At 43.4% G+C, this 22,932-nt stretch overlaps 15 non-coding genes across 15 annotated transcripts; all 15 read right to left on the reverse strand.

Annotated features, from left to right (window-relative positions):
* Positions 1 to 447: 447 nt before the first annotated feature.
* On the reverse strand, positions 448 to 520 carry trnaf-gaa (transfer RNA phenylalanine (anticodon GAA)). Its single transcript has one exon. It is a non-coding gene; the product is annotated as a tRNA-Phe (tRNA).
* Positions 521 to 2,633: 2,113 nt separating this feature from the next.
* Positions 2,634 to 2,706, reverse strand: trnaf-gaa (transfer RNA phenylalanine (anticodon GAA)). The gene has a single exon. It is a non-coding gene; the product is annotated as a tRNA-Phe (tRNA).
* Positions 2,707 to 3,307: 601 nt separating this feature from the next.
* trnaf-gaa (transfer RNA phenylalanine (anticodon GAA)) lies at positions 3,308 to 3,380 on the reverse strand. Its single transcript has one exon. It is a non-coding gene; the product is annotated as a tRNA-Phe (tRNA).
* Positions 3,381 to 4,391: 1,011 nt separating this feature from the next.
* On the reverse strand, positions 4,392 to 4,464 carry trnaf-gaa (transfer RNA phenylalanine (anticodon GAA)). The gene has a single exon. It is a non-coding gene; the product is annotated as a tRNA-Phe (tRNA).
* Positions 4,465 to 5,485: 1,021 nt separating this feature from the next.
* On the reverse strand, positions 5,486 to 5,558 carry trnaf-gaa (transfer RNA phenylalanine (anticodon GAA)). The gene has a single exon. It is a non-coding gene; the product is annotated as a tRNA-Phe (tRNA).
* A 601-nt stretch (positions 5,559 to 6,159) lies between these two features.
* trnaf-gaa (transfer RNA phenylalanine (anticodon GAA)) lies at positions 6,160 to 6,232 on the reverse strand. The gene has a single exon. It is a non-coding gene; the product is annotated as a tRNA-Phe (tRNA).
* A 1,695-nt stretch (positions 6,233 to 7,927) lies between these two features.
* On the reverse strand, positions 7,928 to 8,000 carry trnaf-gaa (transfer RNA phenylalanine (anticodon GAA)). The gene has a single exon. It is a non-coding gene; the product is annotated as a tRNA-Phe (tRNA).
* A 1,695-nt stretch (positions 8,001 to 9,695) lies between these two features.
* Positions 9,696 to 9,768, reverse strand: trnaf-gaa (transfer RNA phenylalanine (anticodon GAA)). Its single transcript has one exon. It is a non-coding gene; the product is annotated as a tRNA-Phe (tRNA).
* Positions 9,769 to 10,789: 1,021 nt separating this feature from the next.
* trnaf-gaa (transfer RNA phenylalanine (anticodon GAA)) lies at positions 10,790 to 10,862 on the reverse strand. Its single transcript has one exon. It is a non-coding gene; the product is annotated as a tRNA-Phe (tRNA).
* Positions 10,863 to 11,463: 601 nt separating this feature from the next.
* trnaf-gaa (transfer RNA phenylalanine (anticodon GAA)) lies at positions 11,464 to 11,536 on the reverse strand. Its single transcript has one exon. It is a non-coding gene; the product is annotated as a tRNA-Phe (tRNA).
* A 1,020-nt stretch (positions 11,537 to 12,556) lies between these two features.
* Positions 12,557 to 12,629, reverse strand: trnaf-gaa (transfer RNA phenylalanine (anticodon GAA)). Its single transcript has one exon. It is a non-coding gene; the product is annotated as a tRNA-Phe (tRNA).
* A 1,949-nt stretch (positions 12,630 to 14,578) lies between these two features.
* Positions 14,579 to 14,651, reverse strand: trnaf-gaa (transfer RNA phenylalanine (anticodon GAA)). The gene has a single exon. It is a non-coding gene; the product is annotated as a tRNA-Phe (tRNA).
* Positions 14,652 to 15,686: 1,035 nt separating this feature from the next.
* On the reverse strand, positions 15,687 to 15,759 carry trnaf-gaa (transfer RNA phenylalanine (anticodon GAA)). The gene has a single exon. It is a non-coding gene; the product is annotated as a tRNA-Phe (tRNA).
* Positions 15,760 to 18,993: 3,234 nt separating this feature from the next.
* Positions 18,994 to 19,066, reverse strand: trnal-uaa (transfer RNA leucine (anticodon UAA)). The gene has a single exon. It is a non-coding gene; the product is annotated as a tRNA-Leu (tRNA).
* Positions 19,067 to 19,667: 601 nt separating this feature from the next.
* On the reverse strand, positions 19,668 to 19,740 carry trnaf-gaa (transfer RNA phenylalanine (anticodon GAA)). The gene has a single exon. It is a non-coding gene; the product is annotated as a tRNA-Phe (tRNA).
* Between the last annotated feature and the right edge of the window lie 3,192 nt (positions 19,741 to 22,932).

Here is a 22,932-nt window from a genome sequence, read left to right on the forward strand (position 1 = left end):
CTACAGAGCACAATTGTTGAGATGAGCCTCTGCAAGTGCTGGAGCGCAAACTAACAAGTCCACCAACAGCATAGCCTGACAAGACTGGACACTCTTGGTTGCTCCTTGTGGCAATTTCAAACAGCTGGGAAATTTGATCAATTGGTATTGTTTTTGCTTAGCATGCTATAGGTAGTGGGATCGATTCCCGCATTCCCCCAAAACAATTTTTTTTGTGGGTCCAAGAAAGCTCCAGTTCACACTTCATGCAGCCTTGTCTTACGACAACCTACTGTCATGTAACAATGACAAGCAACTTTCCTGTAACACCGATGTCAAAATGTCAGATATAAAAGCAAGACATTACTTTCTTTCAGAAGAGCAGCGTAGCACACACCATTGAGGCCCACAGACAAAGCTGTGGATAGTTTCCTTGAAGCCAGAGCATAAAGAAAGAACACATACAGATGCCGAAACCAGGGATCGAACCAGGGACCTTTAGATCTTCAGTCTAACGCTCTCCCAACTGAGCTATTTCGGCAACTCACTCAACTTGATTCTGTAGCACCCTTGACAATTCACATACATGTGATACATAATTTTGACACTCAAAATGTACATAATTGCCAGTATGGGGATCGAACCCATAACCTTGGCATTATTTGCACCACACTCTAACCAACTGAGCTAACCTTCCACTAGATATTGGGTGCAATTGTTGATATGCACCGAACCTCTGCAAGTGCTGGCGCCTAAACTAACAAATCAACCAACAGCATAGACTGACAAGACTGGACCCTCTTGGTTGCTTCTTGAGGAAATTCCAAACGGCTGGGGAATTAGCTCAAATTCTTTGCATCCCTGAGGTAGTTGGATCGATGCCTGCATTCTCCAAAAGCACATTATTTTATGGATCCAAGAAAACTCCAGTTCACACTTCATGCAGCCTTGTCTTACGACAACCTACTGTCATGTAAACAATGACATGAAACTGTCATGTAAAAATGACAAGCAACTCTCATGTAACATGACAAAGCAAGACATTACTAACTTTCAGAGAGCAGCGTATCACACACTCTAACCAACTGAGCTAACCGGCCGCTGGCTACAGAGCACAATTGTTGAGATGAGCCTCTGCAAGTGCTGGAGCGCAAACTAACAAGTCCACCAACAGCATAGCCTGACAAGACTGGACACTCTTGGTTGCTCCTTGTGGCAATTTCAAACAGCTGGGAAATTTGATCAATTGGTATTGTTTTTGCTTAGCATGCTATAGGTAGTGGGATCGATTCCCGCATTCCCCCAAAACAATTTTTTTTGTGGGTCCAAGAAAGCTCCAGTTCACACTTCATGCAGCCTTGTCTTACGACAACCTACTGTCATGTAACAATGACAAGCAACTTTCCTGTAACACTGATGTCAAAATGTCAGATATAAAAGCAAGACGTTACTTTCTTTCAGAAGAGCAGCGTAGCACACACCATTGAGGCCCACAAACAAAGCTGTGGATAGTTTCCTTGAAGCCAGAGCATAAAGAAAGAACACATACAGATGCCGAAACCAGGGATCGAACAAGGGACCTTTAGATCTTCAGTCTAACGCTCTCCCAACTGAGCTATTTTGGCAATTCACTCAACTTAATTCTGTGGCACCCTTGACAATTCACATGCATGTGACTCATAATTTTGACACTCAAAATGTACATAATTGCCAGTATGGGGATCGAACCCATAACCTTGGCATTATTTGCACCACACTCTAACCAACTGAGCTAACCTTCCACTAGATATTGGGTGCAATTGTTGATATGCACCGAACCTCTGCAAGTGCTGGCGCCTAAACTAACAAATCAACCAACAGCATAGACTGACAAGACTGGACCCTCTTGGTTGCTTCTTGAGGAAATTCCAAACGGCTGGGGAATTAGCTCAAATTCTTTGCATCCCTGAGGTAGTTGGATCGATGCCTGCATTCTCCAAATGCACATTATTTTATGGATCCAAGAAAACTCCAGTTCACACTTTATGCAGCCTTGTCTTACGACAACCTACTGTCATGTAAACAATGACATGAAACTGTCATGTAAAAATGACAAGCAACTCTCATGTAACACTGATGTCACAATGTCAGATGACAGAGCAAGACATTACTTACTTTCAGAGAGCAGCGTATCACACACTCTAACCAACTGAGCTAACCGTCCGCTGGCTACAGAGCACAATTGTTGAGATGAGCCTCTGCAAGTGCTGGAGCGCAAACTAACAAGTCCACCAACAGCATAGCCTGACAAGACTGGACACTCTTGGTTGCTCCTTGTGGCAATTTCAAACAGCTGGGAAATTTGATCAATTGGTATTTTTTTGCTTAGCATGCTATAGGTAGTGGGATCGATTCCCGCATTCCCCCAAAACAATTTTTTTTGTGGGTCCAAGAAAGCTCCAGTTCACACTTCATGCAGCCTTGTCTTACGACAACCTACTGTCATGTAACAATGACAAGCAACTTTCCTGTAACACCGATGTCAAAATGTCAGATATAAAAGCAAGACATTACTTTCTTTCAGAAGAGCAGCGTAGCACACACCATTGAGGCCCACAGACAAAGCTGTGGATAGTTTCCTTGAAGCCAGAGCATAAAGAAAGAACACATACAGATGCCGAAACCAGGGATCGAACCAGGGACCTTTAGATCTTCAGTCTAACGCTCTCCCAACTGAGCTATTTCGGCAATTCACTCAACTTGATTCTGTAGCACCCTTGACAATTCACATGCATGTGATTCATAATTTTGACACTCAAAATGTACATAATTGCCAGTATGGGGATCGAACCCATAACCTTGGCATTATTTGCACCACACTCTAACCAACTGAGCTAACCTTCCACTAGTTATTGGGTGCAATTGTTGATATGCACCGAACCTCTGCAAGTGCTGGCGCCTAAACTAACAAATCAACCAACAGCATAGACTGACAAGACTGGACCCTCTTGGTTGCTTCTTGAGGAAATTCCAAACGGCTGGGGAATTAGCTCAAATTCTTTGCATCCCTGAGGTAGTTGGATCGATGCCTGCATTCTCCAAAAGCACATTATTTTATGGATCCAAGAAAACTCCAGTTCACACTTCATGCAGCCTTGTCTTACGACAACCTACTGTCATGTAACAATGACAAGCAACTTTCCTGTAACAGTGATGTCAAAATGTCAGATGAAAAAGCAAGACATTACTTACTTTAAGAGGAGCAGCGTAGCACACACCATTGAGGCCCACAAACAAAGCTGTGGATAGTTTCCTTGAAGCCAGAGCATAAAGAAAGAACACATACAGATGCCGAAACCAGGGATCGAACCAGGGACCTTTAGATCTTCAGTCTAACGCTCTCCCAACTGAGCTATTTCGGCAATTCACTCAACTTAATTCTGTGGCACCCTTGACAATTCACATGCATGTGACTCATAATTTTGACACTCAAAATGTACATAATTGCCAGTATGGGGATCGAACCCATAACCTTGGCATTATTTGCATCACACTCTAACCAACTGAGCTAACCTTCCACTAGATATTGGGTGCAATTGTTGATATGCACCGAACCTCTGCAAGTGCTGGCGCCTAAACTAACAAATCAACCAACAGCATAGACTGACAAGACTGGACCCTCTTGGTTGCTTCTTGAGGAAATTCCAAACGGCTGGGGAATTAGCTCAAATTCTTTGCATCCCTGAGGTAGTTGGATCGATGCCTGCATTCTCCAAAAGCACATTATTTTATGGATCCAAGAAAACTCCAGTTCACACTTCATGCAGCCTTGTCTTACGACAACCTACTGTCATGTAAACAATGACATGAAACTGTCATGTAAAAATGACAAGCAACTCTCATGTAACATGACAAAGCAAGACATTACTAACTTTCAGAGAGCAGCGTATCACACACTCTAACCAACTGAGCTAACCGGCCGCTGGCTACAGAGCACAATTGTTGAGATGAGCCTCTGCAAGTGCTGGAGCGCAAACTAACAAGTCCACCAACAGCATAGCCTGACAAGACTGGACACTCTTGGTTGCTCCTTGTGGCAATTTCAAACAGCTGGGAAATTTGATCAATTGGTAGTGTTTTTGCTTAGCATGCTATAGGTAGTGGGATCGATTCCCGCATTCCCCCAAAACAAATTTTTTTGTGGGTCCAAGAAAGCTCCAGTTCACACTTCATGCAGCATTGTCTTACGACAACCTACTGTCATGTAACAATGACAAGCAACTTTCCTGTAACACTGATGTCAAAATGTCAGATATAAAAGCAAGACATTACTTTCTTTCAGAAGAGCAGCGTAGCACACACCATTGAGGCCCACAAACAAAGCTGTGGATAGTTTCCTTGAAGCCAGAGCATAAAGAAAGAACACATACAGATGACGAAACCAGGGATCGAACCAGGGACCTTTAGATCTTCAGTCTAACGCTCTCCCAACTGAGCTATTTCGGCAATTCGCTCAACTTAATTCTGTGGCACCCTTGACAATTCACATGCATGTGACTCATAATTTTGACAATCAAAATCTACATAATTGCCAGTATGGGGATCAAACCCATAACCTTGGCATTATTTGCACCACACTCTAACCAACTGAGCTAACCTTCCACTAGATATTGGGTGCAATTGTTGATATGCACCGAACCTCTGCAAGTGCTGGCGCCTAAACTAACAAATCAACCAACAGCATAGACTGACAAGACTGGACCCTCTTGGTTGCTTCTTGAGGAAATTCCAAACGGCTGGGGAATTAGCTCAAATTCTTTGCATCCCTGAGGTAGTTGGATCGATGCCCGCATTCTCCAAAAGCACATTATTTTATGGATCCAAGAAAACTCCAGTTCACACTTCATGCAGCCTTGTCTTACGACAACCTACTGTCATGTAAACAATGACATGAAACTGTCATGTAAAAATGACAAGCAACTCTCATGTAACACTGATGTCACATGACAGAGCAAGACATTACTTACTTTCAGAGAGCAGCGTATCACACACTCTAACCAACTGAGCTAACCGTCCGCTGGCTACAGAGCACAATTGTTGAGATGAGCCTCTGCAAGTGCTGGAGCGCAAACTAACAAGTCCACCAACAGCATAGCCTGACAAGACTGGACACTCTTGGTTGCTCCTTGTGGCAATTTCAAACAGCTGGGAAATTTGATCAATTGGTATTTTTTTGCTTAGCATGCTATAGGTAGTGGGATCGATTCCCGCATTCCCCCAAAACAATTTTTTTTGTGGGTCCAAGAAAGCTCCAGTTCACACTTCATGCAGCCTTGTCTTACGACAACCTACTGTCATGTAACAATGACAAGCAACTTTCCTGTAACACCGATGTCAAAATGTCAGATATAAAAGCAAGACATTACTTTCTTTCAGAAGAGCAGCGTAGCACACACCATTGAGGCCCACAGACAAAGCTGTGGATAGTTTCCTTGAAGCCAGAGCATAAAGAAAGAACACATACAGATGCCGAAACCAGGGATCGAACCAGGGACCTTTAGATCTTCAGTCTAACGCTCTCCCAACTGAGCTATTTCGGCAATTCACTCAACTTGATTCTGTAGCACCCTTGACAATTCACATGCATGTGATTCATAATTTTGACACTCAAAATGTACATAATTGCCAGTATGGGGATCGAACCCATAACCTTGGCATTATTTGCACCACACTCTAACCAACTGAGATAACCTTCCACTAGTTATTGGGTGCAATTGTTGATATGCACCGAACCTCTGCAAGTGCTGGCGCCTAAACTAACAAATCAACCAACAGCATAGACTGACAAGACTGGACCCTCTTGGTTGCTTCTTGAGGAAATTCCAAACGGCTGGGGAATTAGCTCAAATTCTTTGCATCCCTGAGGTAGTTGGATCGATGCCTGCATTCTCCAAAAGCACATTATTTTATGGATCCAAGAAAACTCCAGTTCACACTTCATGCAGCCTTGTCTTACGACAACCTACTGTCATGTAACAATGACAAGCAACTTTCCTGTAACACTGATGTCAAAATGTCAGATGAAAAAGCAAGACATTACTTACTTTAAGAGGAGCAGCGTAGCACACACCATTGAGGCCCACAAACAAAGCTGTGGATAGTTTCCTTGAAGCCAGAGCATAAAGAAAGAACACATACAGATGCCGAAACCAGGGATCGAACCAGGGACCTTTAGATCTTCAGTCTAACGCTCTCCCAACTGAGCTATTTCGGCAATTCACTCAACTTAATTCTGTGGCACCCTTGACAATCCACATGCATGTGACTCATAATTTTGACACTCAAAATGTACATAATTGCCAGTATGGGGATCGAACCCATAACCTTGGCATTATTTGCACCACACTCTAACCAACTGAGCTAACCTTCCACTAGATATTGGGTGCAATTGTTGATATGCACCGAACCTCTGCAAGTGCTGGCGCCTTTACTAACAAATCAACCAACAGCATAGATTGACAAGACTGGACCCTCTTGGTTGCTTCTTGAGGAAATTCCAAACGGCTGGGGAATTAGCTCAAATTCTTTGCATCCCTGAGGTAGTTGGATCGATGCCCGCATTCTCCAAAAGCACATTATTTTATGGATCCAAGAAAACTCCAGTTCACACTTCATGCAGCCTTGTCTTACGACAACCTACTGTCATGTAAACAATGACATGAAACTGTCATGTAAAAATGACAAGCAACTCTCATGTAACACTGATGTCACATGACAGAGCAAGACATTACTTACTTTCAGAGAGCAGCGTATCACACACTCTAACCAACTGAGCTAACCGTCCGCTGGCTACAGAGCACAATTGTTGAGATGAGCCTCTGCAAGTGCTGGAGCGCAAACTAACAAGTCCACCAACAGCATAGCCTGACAAGACTGGACACTCTTGGTTGCTCCTTGTGGCAATTTCAAACAGCTGGGAAATTTGATCAATTGGTATTTTTTTGCTTAGCATGCTATAGGTAGTGGGATCGATTCCCGCATTCCCCCAAAACAATTTTTTTTGTGGGTCCAAGAAAGCTCCAGTTCACACTTCATGCAGCCTTGTCTTACGACAACCTACTGTCATGTAACAATGACAAGCAACTTTCCTGTAACACCGATGTCAAAATGTCAGATATAAAAGCAAGACATTACTTTCTTTCAGAAGAGCAGCGTAGCACACACCATTGAGGCCCACAGACAAAGCTGTGGATAGTTTCCTTGAAGCCAGAGCATAAAGAAAGAACACATACAGATGCCGAAACCAGGGATCGAACCAGGGACCTTTAGATCTTCAGTCTAACGTTCTCCCAACTGAGCTATTTCGGCAATTCACTCAACTTGATTCTGTAGCACCCTTGACAATTCACATGCATGTGATTCATAATTTTGACACTCAAAATGTACATAATTGCCAGTATGGGGATCGAACCCATAACCTTGGCATTATTTGCACCACACTCTAACCAACTGAGCTAACCTTCCACTAGTTATTGGGTGCAATTGTTGATATGCACCGAACCTCTGCAAGTGCTGGCGCCTAAACTAACAAATCAACCAACAGCATAGACTGACAAGACTGGACCCTCTTGGTTGCTTCTTGAGGAAATTCCAAACGGCTGGGGAATTAGCTCAAATTCTTTGCATCCCTGAGGTAGTTGGATCGATGCCTGCATTCTCCAAAAGCACATTATTTTATGGATCCAAGAAAACTCCAGTTCACACTTCATGCAGCCTTGTCTTACGACAACCTACTGTCATGTAACAATGACAAGCAACTTTCCTGTAACACTGATGTCAAAATGTCAGATGAAAAAGCAAGACATTACTTACTTTAAGAGGAGCAGCGTAGCACACACCATTGAGGCCCACAAACAAAGCTGTGGATAGTTTCCTTGAAGCCAGAGCATAAAGAAAGAACACATACAGATGCCGAAACCAGGGATCGAACCAGGGACCTTTAGATCTTCAGTCTAACGCTCTCCCAACTGAGCTATTTCGGCAATTCACTCAACTTAATTCTGTGGCACCCTTGACAATCCACATGCATGTGACTCATAATTTTGACACTCAAAATGTACATAATTGCCAGTATGGGGATCGAACCCATAACCTTGGCATTATTTGCACCACACTCTAACCAACTGAGCTAACCTTCCACTAGATATTGGGTGCAATTGTTGATATGCACCGAACCTCTGCAAGTGCTGGCGCCTTTACTAACAAATCAACCAACAGCATAGATTGACAAGACTGGACCCTCTTGGTTGCTTCTTGAGGAAATTCCAAACGGCTGGGGAATTAGCTCAAATTCTTTGCATCCCTGAGGTAGTTGGATCGATGCCCGCATTCTCCAAAAGCACATTATTTTATGGATCCAAGAAAACTCCAGTTCACACTTCATGCAGCCTTGTCTTACGACAACCTACTGTCATGTAAACAATGACATGAAACTGTCATGTAAAAATGACAAGCAACTCTCATGTAACACTGATGTCACATGACAGAGCAAGACATTACTTACTTTCAGAGAGCAGCGTATCACACACTCTAACCAACTGAGCTAACCGTCCGCTGGCTACAGAGCACAATTGTTGAGATGAGCCTCTGCAAGTGCTGGAGCGCAAACTAACAAGTCCACCAACAGCATAGCCTGACAAGACTGGACACTCTTGGTTGCTCCTTGTGGCAATTTCAAACAGCTGGGAAATTTGATCAATTGGTATTTTTTTGCTTAGCATGCTATAGGTAGTGGGATCGATTCCCGCATTCCCCCAAAACAATTTTTTTTGTGGGTCCAAGAAAGCTCCAGTTCACACTTCATGCAGCCTTGTCTTACGACAACCTACTGTCATGTAACAATGACAAGCAACTTTCCTGTAACACCGATGTCAAAATGTCAGATATAAAAGCAAGACATTACTTTCTTTCAGAAGAGCAGCGTAGCACACACCATTGAGGCCCACAGACAAAGCTGTGGATAGTTTCCTTGAAGCCAGAGCATAAAGAAAGAACACATACAGATGCCGAAACCAGGGATCGAACCAGGGACCTTTAGATCTTCAGTCTAACGTTCTCCCAACTGAGCTATTTCGGCAATTCACTCAACTTGATTCTGTAGCACCCTTGACAATTCACATGCATGTGATTCATAATTTTGACACTCAAAATGTACATAATTGCCAGTATGGGGATCGAACCCATAACCTTGGCATTATTTGCACCACACTCTAACCAACTGAGCTAACCTTCCACTAGTTATTGGGTGCAATTGTTGATATGCACCGAACCTCTGCAAGTGCTGGCGCCTAAACTAACAAATCAACCAACAGCATAGACTGACAAGACTGGACCCTCTTGGTTGCTTCTTGAGGAAATTCCAAACGGCTGGGGAATTAGCTCAAATTCTTTGCATCCCTGAGGTAGTTGGATCGATGCCTGCATTCTCCAAAAGCACATTATTTTATGGATCCAAGAAAACTCCAGTTCACACTTCATGCAGCCTTGTCTTACGACAACCTACTGTCATGTAACAATGACAAGCAACTTTCCTGTAACACTGATGTCAAAATGTCAGATGAAAAAGCAAGACATTACTTACTTTAAGAGGAGCAGCGTAGCACACACCATTGAGGCCCACAAACAAAGCTGTGGATAGTTTCCTTGAAGCCAGAGCATAAAGAAAGAACACATACAGATGCCGAAACCAGGGATCGAACCAGGGACCTTTAGATCTTCAGTCTAACGCTCTCCCAACTGAGCTATTTCGGCAATTCACTCAACTTAATTCTGTGGCACCCTTGACAATCCACATGCATGTGACTCATAATTTTGACACTCAAAATGTACATAATTGCCAGTATGGGGATCGAACCCATAACCTTGGCATTATTTGCACCACACTCTAACCAACTGAGCTAACCTTCCACTAGATATTGGGTGCAATTGTTGATATGCACCGAACCTCTGCAAGTGCTGGCGCCTTTACTAACAAATCAACCAACAGCATAGATTGACAAGACTGGACCCTCTTGGTTGCTTCTTGAGGAAATTCCAAACGGCTGGGGAATTAGCTCAAATTCTTTGCATCCCTGAGGTAGTTGGATCGATGCCCGCATTCTCCAAAAGCACATTATTTTATGGATCCAAGAAAACTCCAGTTCACACTTCATGCAGCCTTGTCTTACGACAACCTACTGTCATGTAAACAATGACATGAAACTGTCATGTAAAAATGACAAGCAACTCTCATGTAACACTGATGTCACATGACAGAGCAAGACATTACTTACTTTCAGAGAGCAGCGTATCACACACTCTAACCAACTGAGCTAACCGTCCGCTGGCTACAGAGCACAATTGTTGAGATGAGCCTCTGCAAGTGCTGGAGCGCAAACTAACAAGTCCACCAACAGCATAGCCTGACAAGACTGGACACTCTTGGTTGCTCCTTGTGGCAATTTCAAACAGCTGGGAAATTTGATCAATTGGTATTTTTTTGCTTAGCATGCTATAGGTAGTGGGATCGATTCCCGCATTCCCCCAAAACAATTTTTTTTGTGGGTCCAAGAAAGCTCCAGTTCACACTTCATGCAGCCTTGTCTTACGACAACCTACTGTCATGTAACAATGACAAGCAACTTTCCTGTAACACCGATGTCAAAATGTCAGATATAAAAGCAAGACATTACTTTCTTTCAGAAGAGCAGCGTAGCACACACCATTGAGGCCCACAGACAAAGCTGTGGATAGTTTCCTTGAAGCCAGAGCATAAAGAAAGAACACATACAGATGCCGAAACCAGGGATCGAACCAGGGACCTTTAGATCTTCAGTCTAACGCTCTCCCAACTGAGCTATTTCGGCAATTCACTCAACTTGATTCTGTAGCACCCTTGACAATTCACATGCATGTGATTCATAATTTTGACACTCAAAATGTACATAATTGCCAGTATGGGGATCGAACCCATAACCTTGGCATTATTTGCACCACACTCTAACCAACTGAGCTAACCTTCCACTAGTTATTGGGTGCAATTGTTGATATGCACCGAACCTCTGCAAGTGCTGGCGCCTAAACTAACAAATCAACCAACAGCATAGACTGACAAGACTGGACCCTCTTGGTTGCTTCTTGAGGAAATTCCAAACGGCTGGGGAATTAGCTCAAATTCTTTGCATCCCTGAGGTAGTTGGATCGATGCCTGCATTCTCCAAAAGCACATTATTTTATGGATCCAAGAAAACTCCAGTTCACACTTCATGCAGCCTTGTCTTACGACAACCTACTGTCATGTAACAATGACAAGCAACTTTCCTGTAACACTGATGTCAAAATGTCAGATGAAAAAGCAAGACATTACTTACTTTAAGAGGAGCAGCGTAGCACACACCATTGAGGCCCACAAACAAAGCTGTGGATAGTTTCCTTGAAGCCAGAGCATAAAGAAAGAACACATACAGATGCCGAAACCAGGGATCGAACCAGGGACCTTTAGATCTTCAGTCTAACGCTCTCCCAACTGAGCTATTTTGGCAATTCACTCAACTTAATTCTGTGGCACCCTTGACAATTCACATGCATGTGACTCATAATTTTGACACTCAAAATGTACATAATTGCCAGTATGGGGATCAAACCCATAACCTTGGCATTATTTGCACCACACTCTAACCAACTGAGCTAACCTTCCACTAGATATTGGGTGCAATTGTTGATATGCACCGAACCTCTGCAAGTGCTGGCGCCTAAACTAACAAATCAACCAACAGCATAGATTGACAAGACTGGACCCTCTTGGTTGCTTCTTGAGGAAATTCCAAACGGCTGGGGAATTAGCTCAAATTCTTTGCATCCCTGAGGTAGTTGGATCGATGCCCGCATTCTCCAAAAGCACATTATTTTATGGATCCAAGAAAACTCCAGTTCACACTTCATGCAGCCTTGTCTTACGACAACCTACTGTCATGTAAACAATGACATGAAACTGTCATGTAAAAATGACAAGCAACACTGATGTCACAATGTCAGATGACAGAGCAAGACATTACTTACTTTCAGAGAGCAGCGTATCACACACTCTAACCAACTGAGCTAACCGTCCGCTGGCTACAGAGCACAATTGTTGAGATGAGCCTCTGCAAGTGCTGGAGCGCAAACTAACAAGTCCACCAACAGCATAGCCTGACAAGACTGGACACTCTTGGTTGCTCCTTGTGGCAATTTCAAACAGCTGGGAAATTTGATCAATTGGTATTGTTTTTGCTTAGCATGCTATAGGTAGTGGGATCGATTCCCGCATTCCCCCAAAACATTTTTTTTTTGTGGGTCCAAGAAAGCTCCAGTTCACACTTCATGCAGCCTTGTCTTACGACAACCTACTGTCATGTAACAATGACAAGCAACTTTCCTGTAACACCGATGTCAAAATGTCAGATATAAAAGCAAGACATTACTTTCTTTCAGAAGAGCAGCGTAGCACACACCATTGAGGCTCACAGACAAAGCTGTGGATAGTTTCCTTGAAGCCAGAGCATAAAGAAAGAACACATACAGATGCCGAAACCAGGGATCGAACCAGGGACCTTTAGATCTTCAGTCTAACGCTCTCCCAACTGAGCTATTTCGGCAATTCACTCAACTTGATTCTGTAGCACCCTTGACAATTTACATGCATGTGATTCATAATTTTGACACTCAAAATGTACATAATTGCCAGTATGGGGATCGAACCCATAACCTTGGCATTGTTTGCACCACACTCTAACCAACTGAGCTAACCTTCCTCTAGTTATTGGGTGCAATTGTTGATATGCACCGAACCTCTGCAAGTGCTGGCGCCTAAACTAACAAATCAACCAACAGCATAGACTGACAAGACTGGACCCTCTTGGTTGCTTCTTGAGGAAATTCCAAACGGCTGGGGAATTAGCTCAAATTCTTTGCATCCCTGAGGTAGTTGGATCGATGCCTGCATTCTCCAAAAGCACATTATTTTATGGATCCAAGAAAACTCCAGTTCACACTTCATGCAGCCTTGTCTTACGACAACCTACTGTCATGTAACAATGACAAGCAACTTTCCTGTAACTCTGATGTCAAAATGTCAGATGAAAAAGCAAGACATTACTTACTTTAAGAGGAGCAGCGTAGCACACACCATTGAGGCCCACAAACAAAGCTGTGGATAGTTTCCTTGAAGCCAAAGCATAAAGAAAGAACACATACAGATGCCGAAACCAGGGATCGAACCAGTGACCTTTAGATGTTCAGTCTAACGCTCTCCCAACTGAGCTATTTCGGCAATTCACTCAACTTAATTCTGTGGCACCCTTGACAATTCACATGCATGTGACTCATAATTTTGACACTCAAAATGTACATAATTGACAGTATGGGGATCGAACCCATAACCTTGGCATTATTTGCACCACACTCTAACCAACTGAGCTAACCTTCCACTAGATATTGGGTGCAATTGTTGATATGCACCGAACCTCTGCAAGTGCTGGCGCCTAAACTAACAAATCAACCAACAGCATAGACTGACAAGACTGGACCCTCTTGGTTGCTTCTTGAGGAAATTCCAAACGGCTGGGGAATTAGCTCAAATTCTTTGCATCCCTGAGGTAGTTGGATCGATGCCTGCATTCTCCAAAAGCACATTATTTTATGGATCCAAGAAAACTCCAGTTCACACTTCATGCAGCCTTGTCTTACGACAACCTACTGTCATGTAACAATGACAAGCAACTTTCCTGTAACACTGATGTCAAAATGTCAGATGAAAAAGCAAGACATTACTTACTTTAAGAGGAGCAGCGTAGCACACACCATTGAGGCCCACAAACAAAGCTGTGGATAGTTTCCTTGAAGCCAAAGCATAAAGAAAGAACACATACAGATGCCGAAACCAGGGATCGAACCAGGGAACTTTAGATCTTCAGTCTAACGCTCTCCCAACTGAGCTATTTCGGCAATTCACTCAACTTAATTCTGTGGCACCCTTGACAATTCACATGCATGTGACTCATAATTTTGACACTCAAAATGTACATAATTGCCAGTATGGGGATCGAACCCATAACCTTGGCATTATTTGCACCACACTCTAACCAACTGAGCTAACCTTCCACTAGATATTGGGTGCAATTGTTGATATGCACCGAACCTCTGCAAGTGCTGGCGCCTAAACTAACAAATCAACCAACAGCATAGACCGACAAGACTGGACCCTCTTGGTTGCTTCTTGAGGAAATTCCAAACGGCTGGGGAATTAGCTCAAATTCTTTGCATCCCTGAGGTAGTTGGATCGATGCCTGCATTCTCCAAAAGCACATTATTTTATGGATCCAAGAAAACTCCAGTTCACACTTCATGCAGCCTTGTCTTACGACAACCTACTGTCATGTAACAATGACAAGCAACTTTCCTGTAACACTGATGTCAAAATGTCAGATGAAAAAGCAAGACATTACTTACTTTAAGAGGAGCAGCGTAGCACACACCATTGAGGCCCACAAACAAAGCTGTGGATAGTTTCCTTGAAGCCAAAGCATAAAGAAAGAACACATACAGATGCCGAAACCAGGGATCGAACCAGGGACCTTTAGATCTTCAGTCTAACGCTCTCCCAACTGAGCTATTTCGGCAATTCACTCAACTTAATTCTGTGGCACCCTTGACAATTCACATGCATGTGACTCATAATTTTGACACTCAAAATGTACATAATTGCCAGTATGGGGATCGAACCCATAACCTTGGCATTATTTGCACCACACTCTAACCAACTGAGCTAACCTTCCACTAGATATTGGGTGCAATTGTTGATATGCACCGAACCTCTGCAAGTGCTGGCGCCTAAACTAACAAATCAACCAACAGCATAGATTGACAAGACTGGACCCTCTTGGTTGCTTCTTGAGGAAATTCCAAACGGCTGGGGAATTAGCTCAAATTCTTTGCATCCCTGAGGTAGTTGGATCGATGCCCGCATTCTCCGAAAGCACATTATTTTATGGATCCAAGAAAACTCCAGTTCACACTTCATGCAGCCTTGTCTTAGGACAACCTACTGTCATGTAAACAATGACATGAAACTGTCATGTAACAATGACAAGCAACTCTCATGTAACACTGATGTCACAATGTCAGATGACAAAGCAAGACATTACTTACTTTCAGAGAGCAGCGTATCACACACTCTAACCAACTGAGCTAACCGGCCGCTGGCTACAGAGCACAATTGTTGAGATGCACCGAGCCTCTGCAAGTGCTGGAGCGCAAACTAACAAGTCCACCAACAGCATAGCCTGACAAGACTGGACACTCTTGGTTGCTCCTTGTGGCAATTCCAAACAGCTGGGGAATTTGTTCAATTGGTATTGTGTTTGCTTAGCATGCTATAGGTAGTGGGATTGGTGCCCGCATTCCCCAAAAACACATTTTTTTGTGGATCCAAGAAAGCTCCAGTTCATACTTCATGCAGCCTTGTCTTACAACAACCTACTGTCATGTAACAATGACAAGCAACTTTCCTGTAACACTGATGTCAAAATGTCAGATGAAAAAGCAAGACATTACTTACTTTCAGAGGAGCAGCGTAGCACACACCATTGAGGCCCACAAACAAAGCTGTGGATAGTTTCCTTGAAGCAAGAGCATAAAGAAAGAACACATACAGATGCCGAAACCAGGGATCGAACCAGGGACCTTTAGATCTTCAGTCTAACGCTCTCCCAACTGAGCTATTTCGGCAATTCACTCAAATTAATTCTGTGGCACTCTTGACAATTCACATGCATGTGACTCATAATTTTGACACTCAAAATGTACATAATTGCCAGTATGGGGATTGAACCCATAACCTTGGCGTTATTTGCACCACTCTCTAACCAACTGAGCTAACCGTCCACTAGCTATTGGGTGCAATTGTTGATATGCACCGAACCTCTGCAAGTGCTGGTGCCTAAACTAACAAATCAACCAACAGCATAGCCTGACAAGACTGGACCCTCTTGGTTGCTTCTTGCGAAAATTCCAACCGGCTGGGGAATTAGTTCAAATGCTTTGCATGCCTGAGGTAGTGGGATCGATGCCTGCCTTCTCCAAAAGCACATTGTTTTATGGATCCAAGAAAACTCCAGTTCACACTTCATGCATCCTTGTCTTACGACAACCTACTGTCATGTAAACAATGACAAGAATCTGTCATGTAACAATGACAAGCAACTCTCATGTAACACTGATGTCACAATGTCAGATGACAAAGCAAGACATTACTTACTTTCAGAGAGCAGCGTATCACACACTCTAACCAACTGAGCTAACCAGCCGCTGGCTACAGAGCACAATTGTTGAGATGCACCGAGCCTCTGCAAGTGCTGGAGCGCAAACTAACAAGTCCACCAACAGCATAGCCTGACAAGACTGGACACTCTTGGCTTCTCCTTGTGGCAATTCCAAACAGCTGGGGAATTTGTTCAATTGGTATTGTGTTTGCTTAGCATGCTATAGGTAGTGGGATTGATGCCCGCATTCCCTAAAAACATTTTTTTTTGTGGATCCAAGAAAGCTCCAGTTCACACTTCATGCAGCCTTGTCTTACGACAACCTACTGTCATGTAACAATGACAAGCAACTTTCCTGTAACACTGATGTCAAAATGTCAGATGAAAAAGCAAGACATTACTTACTTTCAGAGGAGCAGCGTAGCACACACCATTGAGGCCCACAAACAAAGTAGCGGATAGTTTCCTTGAAGCCAGAGCATAAAGAAAGAACATATACAAATCCCAAAACCAGGGATCGAACCAGGAACCTTATGATCTTCAGTTTAACGTTCTCCCAACTGAGCTATTTCAGCAATTCATTCAACTTAATTCTGTGGCACCCTTGACAATTCACATGCATGTGATTCATAATTTTGACACTCAAAATGTACATATTTGCCAATATGGGGATCGAACCCATAACCTTGGAGTTATTAGCACCACACTCTAACCAACTGAGCTAACCATTCAACTAGCAATTGGGCACAATTGTTGAGATGCACCGAGCCTCTGCAAGTGCTGGAGCGCAAACTAACAAGTCTACCAACAGCATAGCCTGACAAGACTGGACACTCTTGGTTGCTTCTTGCGGAAATTCAAGACGGCTGGGGAATTAGCTCAAATTCTTTGCATCCCTGAGGTAGTTGGATCGATGCATGCATTCTCCAAAAGCACATTATTTTATGGATCCAAGAAAACTCCAGTTCACACAGCCTTGTCTTACGACAACCTACTGTCATGTAAACAATGACATGAAACTGTCATGTAACAATGACAAGCAACTCTCATGTAACACTGATGTCACAATGTCAGATGACAAAGCAAGACATTACTTACTTTCAGAGAGCAGCGTATCACACACTCTAACCAACTGAGCTAACCGGCCGCTGGCTACAGAGCACAATTGTTCAGATGCACCGAGCCTCTGCAAGTGCTGGAGCGCAAACTAACAAGTCCACCAAAAGCATAGCCTGACAAGACTGGACCCTCTTGGTTGCTTCTTGAGGAAATTCCAAACGGCTGGGGAATTAGCTCAAATTCTTTGCATCCCTGAGGTAGTTGGATCGATGCCTGCATTCTCCAAAAGCACATTATTTTATGGATCCTAGAAAACTCCAGTTCACACTTCATGCAGCCTTGTCTTACGACAACCTACTGTCATGTAACAATGACAAGCAACTTTCCTGTAACACTGATGTCAAAATGTCAGATGAAAAAGCAAGACATTACTTACTTTCAGAGGAGCAGCGTAGCACACACCATTGAGGCCCACAAACAAAGCTGTGGATAGTTTCCTTGAAGCCAGAGCATAAAGAAAGGACACATACAGATGCCGAAAACCAGGGATCGAACAAGGGACCTTTAAATCTTCAGTCTAATGCTCTCCCAACTGAGCTATTTCAGCAATTCACTCAACTTAATTCTGTGGCACCCTTGACAATTCACATGCATGTGACTCATAATTTTGACACTCAAAATGTACATAACTGCAAGCATGGGGATCGAACCCATAACCTTCGCATTATTTGCAACACTCTCTAACCAACTGAGCTAACCGTCCACTAGCTATTGGGTGCAATTGTTGATATGCACCGAACCTCTGCAAGTGCTGGCGCCTAAACTAACAAATCAACCAACAGCATAGCCTGACAAGACTGGACCCTCTTGGTTGCTTCTTGAGGAAATTCCAAACGGCTGGGGAATTAGCTCAAATTCTTTGCATCCCTGAGGTAGTTGGATCGATGCCTGCATTCTACAAAAGCACATTATTTTATGGATCCAAGAAAACTCCAGTTCACACTTCATGCAGCCTTGTCTTACGACAACCTACTGTCATGTAAACAATGACAAGAAACTGTCATGTAACAATGACAAGCAACTCTCATGTAACACTGATGTCACAATGTCAGATGACAAAGAAAGACATTACTTACTTTCAGAGAGCAGCGTATCACACACTCTAACCAACAGAGCTAACTGGCCGCTGGCTACAGAGCACAATTGTTGAGATGCACCGAGCCTCTGCAAGTGCTGGAGCGCAAACTAACAAGTCCACCAACAGCATAGCCTGACAAGACTGGACACTCTTGGTTGCTCCTTGTGGCAATTCCAAACAGCTGGGGAATTTGTTCAATTGGTATTGTGTTTGCTTAGCATGCTATAGGTAGTGGGATCGGTGCCCGGATTCCCCAAAAACAAATTTTTTTGTGGATCCAAGAAAGCTCCAGTTCACACTTCATGCAGCCTTGTCTTACGACAACCTACTGTCATGTAACAATGACAAGCAACTTTCCTGTAACACTGATGTCAAAATGTCAGATGAAAAAGCAAGACATTACTTACTTTCAGAGGAGCAGCGTAGCACACAGCATTGAGGCCCACAAAAAAAGCTGTGGATAGTTTCCTTGAAGCCAGAGCATAAAGAAAGAACACATACAAATGCCGAAACCCGGGATCAAACCAGGGACCTTTAGATCTTAAGTCTAACACTCTCCCAACTGAGCTATTTCATCAATTCACTCAATTTAATTCTGTGGCACCCTTGACATTTCACATGCATGTGATTCATAATTTTGACACTCAAAATGTACATAATTGCCAGTATGGGGATCGAACCCATAACATTGGCGTTATTAGCACGACGCTCTAACCAACTGAGCTAACCGTCCACTAGCTATTGGGTGCAATTGTTGATATGCACCGAGCCTCTGAAAGTGCTGGCGCCTAAACTAACAAATCAACCAACAGCATAGCCTGACAAGACTGGACCCTCTTGGTTGCTTCTTGAGGAAATTCCAAACGGCTGGGGAATTAGCTCAAATTCTTTGCATCCCTGAGGTAGTTGGATCGATGCCTGCATTCTCCAAAAGCACATTATTTTATGGATCCAAGAAAACTCCAGTTCACACTTCATGCAGCCTTGTCTTACGACAACCTACTGTCATGTAACAATGACAAGCAACTTTCCTGTAACACTGATGTCAAAATGTCAGATGAAAAAGCAAGACATTACTTACTTTCAGAGGAGCAGCGTAGCACACACCATTGAGGCCCACAAACAAAGCTGTGGATAGTTTCATTGAAGCCTGAGCATAAAGAAAGAATACTTACAGATGCCGAAACCAGGGATCGAACCAGGGACCTTTAGATCTTCAGTCTAACGCTCTGCCAACTGAGCTATTTCGGCAAATTCACTCAACTTAATTCTGTGGCACCCTTGACAATTCACATGCATGTGACTCATAATTTTGACACTCAAAATGTACATAATTGCCAGTTTGGGGATCGAACCCATAACCTTGGCGTTATTTGCACCACTCTCTAACCAACTGAGCTAACCGTCCACTAGCTATTGGGTGCAATTGTTGATATGCACCGAGCCTCTGCAAGTGCTGGCGCCTAAACTAACAAATCAACCAACAGCATAGCCTGAAAAGACTGGACCCTCTTGGTTGCTTCTTGCGGAAATTCCAAACGGCTGGGGAATTAGCTCAAATGCTTTGCATGCCTGAGGTAGTGGGATCGATGCCTGCATTCTCCAAAAGCACATTGTTTTATGGATCCAAGAAAACTCCAGTTCACACTTCATGCAGCCTTGTCTTACGACAACCTACTGTCATGTAAACAATGACAAGAAACTCTCATGTAACAATGACAAGCAACTCTCATGTAACACTGATGTCACAATGTCAGATGACAAAGCAAGACATTACTTACTTTCAGAGAGCAGCGTATCACACACTGTAACCAACTGAGCTAACCGGCCGCTGGCTACAGAGCACAATTGTTGAGATGCACCGAGCCTCTGCAAGTGCTGGAGCGCAAACTAACAAGTCCACCAACAGCATAGCCTGACAAGACTGGACACTCTTGGTTGCTCCTTGTGGCAATTCCAAACAGCTGGGCAATTTGTTCAATTGGTATTGTGTTTGCTTAGCATGCTATAGGTAGTGGGATCGATGCCCGCATTCCCCAAAAACAATTTTTTTTGTGGATCCAAGAAAGATCCAGTTCACACTTCATGCAGCCTTGTCTTACGACAACCTACTGTCATGTAACAATGACAAGCAACTTTCCTGTAACACTGATGTCAAAATGTCAGATGAAAAAGCAATACATTACTTACTTTCAGAGGAGCAGCGTAGCACACACCATTGAGGCCCACAAACAAAGCTGTGGATAGTTTCCTTGAAGCCAGAGCATAAAGAAAATACACATACAAATGCCGAAACCCGGGATCAAACCAGGGACGTTTAGATCTTCAGTCTAACGCGGTCCCAACTGAGCTATTTCAGCAATTCACTCCACTTAATTCTGTGGCACCCTTGACAATTCACATGCATGTGATTCATAATTTTGACACTCAAAATGTACATAATTGCCAGTATAGGGATCGAACCCATAACCTTGGTGTTATTAGCACCACACTCTAACCAACCGAGCTAACCGTCCACTAACTATAGGGTGCAATTGTTGATATGCACCGAGCCTCTGCAAGTGCTGGCGCATAAACTAACAAATCAACCAACAGCATAGCCTGACAAGACTGGACCCTCTTGGTTGCTTCTTGCGGAAATTCCAAACGGCTGGGGAATTAGCTCAAATGCTTTGCATGCCTGAGGTAGTGGGATCGATGCCTGCATTCTCCAAAAGCACATTGTTTTATGGATCCAAGAAAACTCCAGTTCACACTTCATGCAGCCTTGTCTTACGACAACCTACTGTCATGTAAACAATGACAAGAAACTCTCATGTAACAATGACAAGCAACTCTCATGTAACACTGATGTCACAATGTCAGATGACAAAGCAAGACATTACTTACTTTCAGAGAGCAGCGTATCACACACTCTAACCAACTGAGCTAACCGGCCGCTGGCTACAGAGCACAATTGTTCAGATGCACCGAGCCTCTGCAAGTGCTGGAGCGCAAACTAACAAGTCCACCAAAAGCATAGCCTGACAAGACTGGACCCTCTTGGTTGCTTCTTGAGGAAATTCCAAACGGCTGGGGAATTAGCTCAAATTCTTTGCATCCCTGAGGTAGTTGGATCGATGCCTGCATTCTCCAAAAGCACATTATTTTATGGATCCTAGAAAACTCCAGTTCACACTTCATGCAGCCTTGTCTTACGACAACCTACTGTCATGTAACAATGACAAGCAACTTTCCTGTAACACTGATGTCAAAATGTCAGATGAAAAAGCAAGACATTACTTACTTTCAGAGGAGCAGCGTAGCACACACCATTGAGGCCCACAAACAAAGCTGTGGATAGTTTCCTTGAAGCCAGAGCATAAAGAAAGGACACATACAGATGCCGAAAACCAGGGATCGAACAAGGGACCTTTAAATCTTCAGTCTAATGCTCTCCCAACTGAGCTATTTCAGCAATTCACTCAACTTAATTCTGTGGCACCCTTGACAATTCACATGCATGTGACTCATAATTTTGACACTCAAAATGTACATAACTGCAAGCATGGGGATCGAACCCATAACCTTCGCATTATTTGCAACACTCTCTAACCAACTGAGCTAACCGTCCACTAGCTATTGGGTGCAATTGTTGATATGCACCGAACCTCTGCAAGTGCTGGCGCCTAAACTAACAAATCAACCAACAGCATAGCCTGACAAGACTGGACCCTCTTGGTTGCTTCTTGAGGAAATTCCAAACGGCTGGGGAATTAGCTCAAATTCTTTGCATCCCTGAGGTAGTTGGATCGATGCCTGCATTCTACAAAAGCACATTATTTTATGGATCCAAGAAAACTCCAGTTCACACTTCATGCAGCCTTGTCTTACGACAACCTACTGTCATGTAAACAATGACAAGAAACTGTCATGTAACAATGACAAGCAACTCTCATGTAACACTGATGTCACAATGTCAGATGACAAAGAAAGACATTACTTACTTTCAGAGAGCAGCGTATCACACACTCTAACCAACAGAGCTAACTGGCCGCTGGCTACAGAGCACAATTGTTGAGATGCACCGAGCCTCTGCAAGTGCTGGAGCGCAAACTAACAAGTCCACCAACAGCATAGCCTGACAAGACTGGACACTCTTGGTTGCTCCTTGTGGCAATTCCAAACAGCTGGGGAATTTGTTCAATTGGTATTGTGTTTGCTTAGCATGCTATAGGTAGTGGGATCGGTGCCCGGATTCCCCAAAAACAAATTTTTTTGTGGATCCAAGAAAGCTCCAGTTCACACTTCATGCAGCCTTGTCTTACGACAACCTACTGTCATGTAACAATGACAAGCAACTTTCCTGTAACACTGATGTCAAAATGTCAGATGAAAAAGCAAGACATTACTTACTTTCAGAGGAGCAGCGTAGCACACAGCATTGAGGCCCACAAAAAAAGC

The sequence above is a fragment of the Oncorhynchus kisutch genome, linkage group LG11 (genome assembly GCF_002021735.2).
Source record: "Oncorhynchus kisutch isolate 150728-3 linkage group LG11, Okis_V2, whole genome shotgun sequence".
NCBI lineage: Eukaryota > Metazoa > Chordata > Actinopteri > Salmoniformes > Salmonidae > Oncorhynchus > Oncorhynchus kisutch.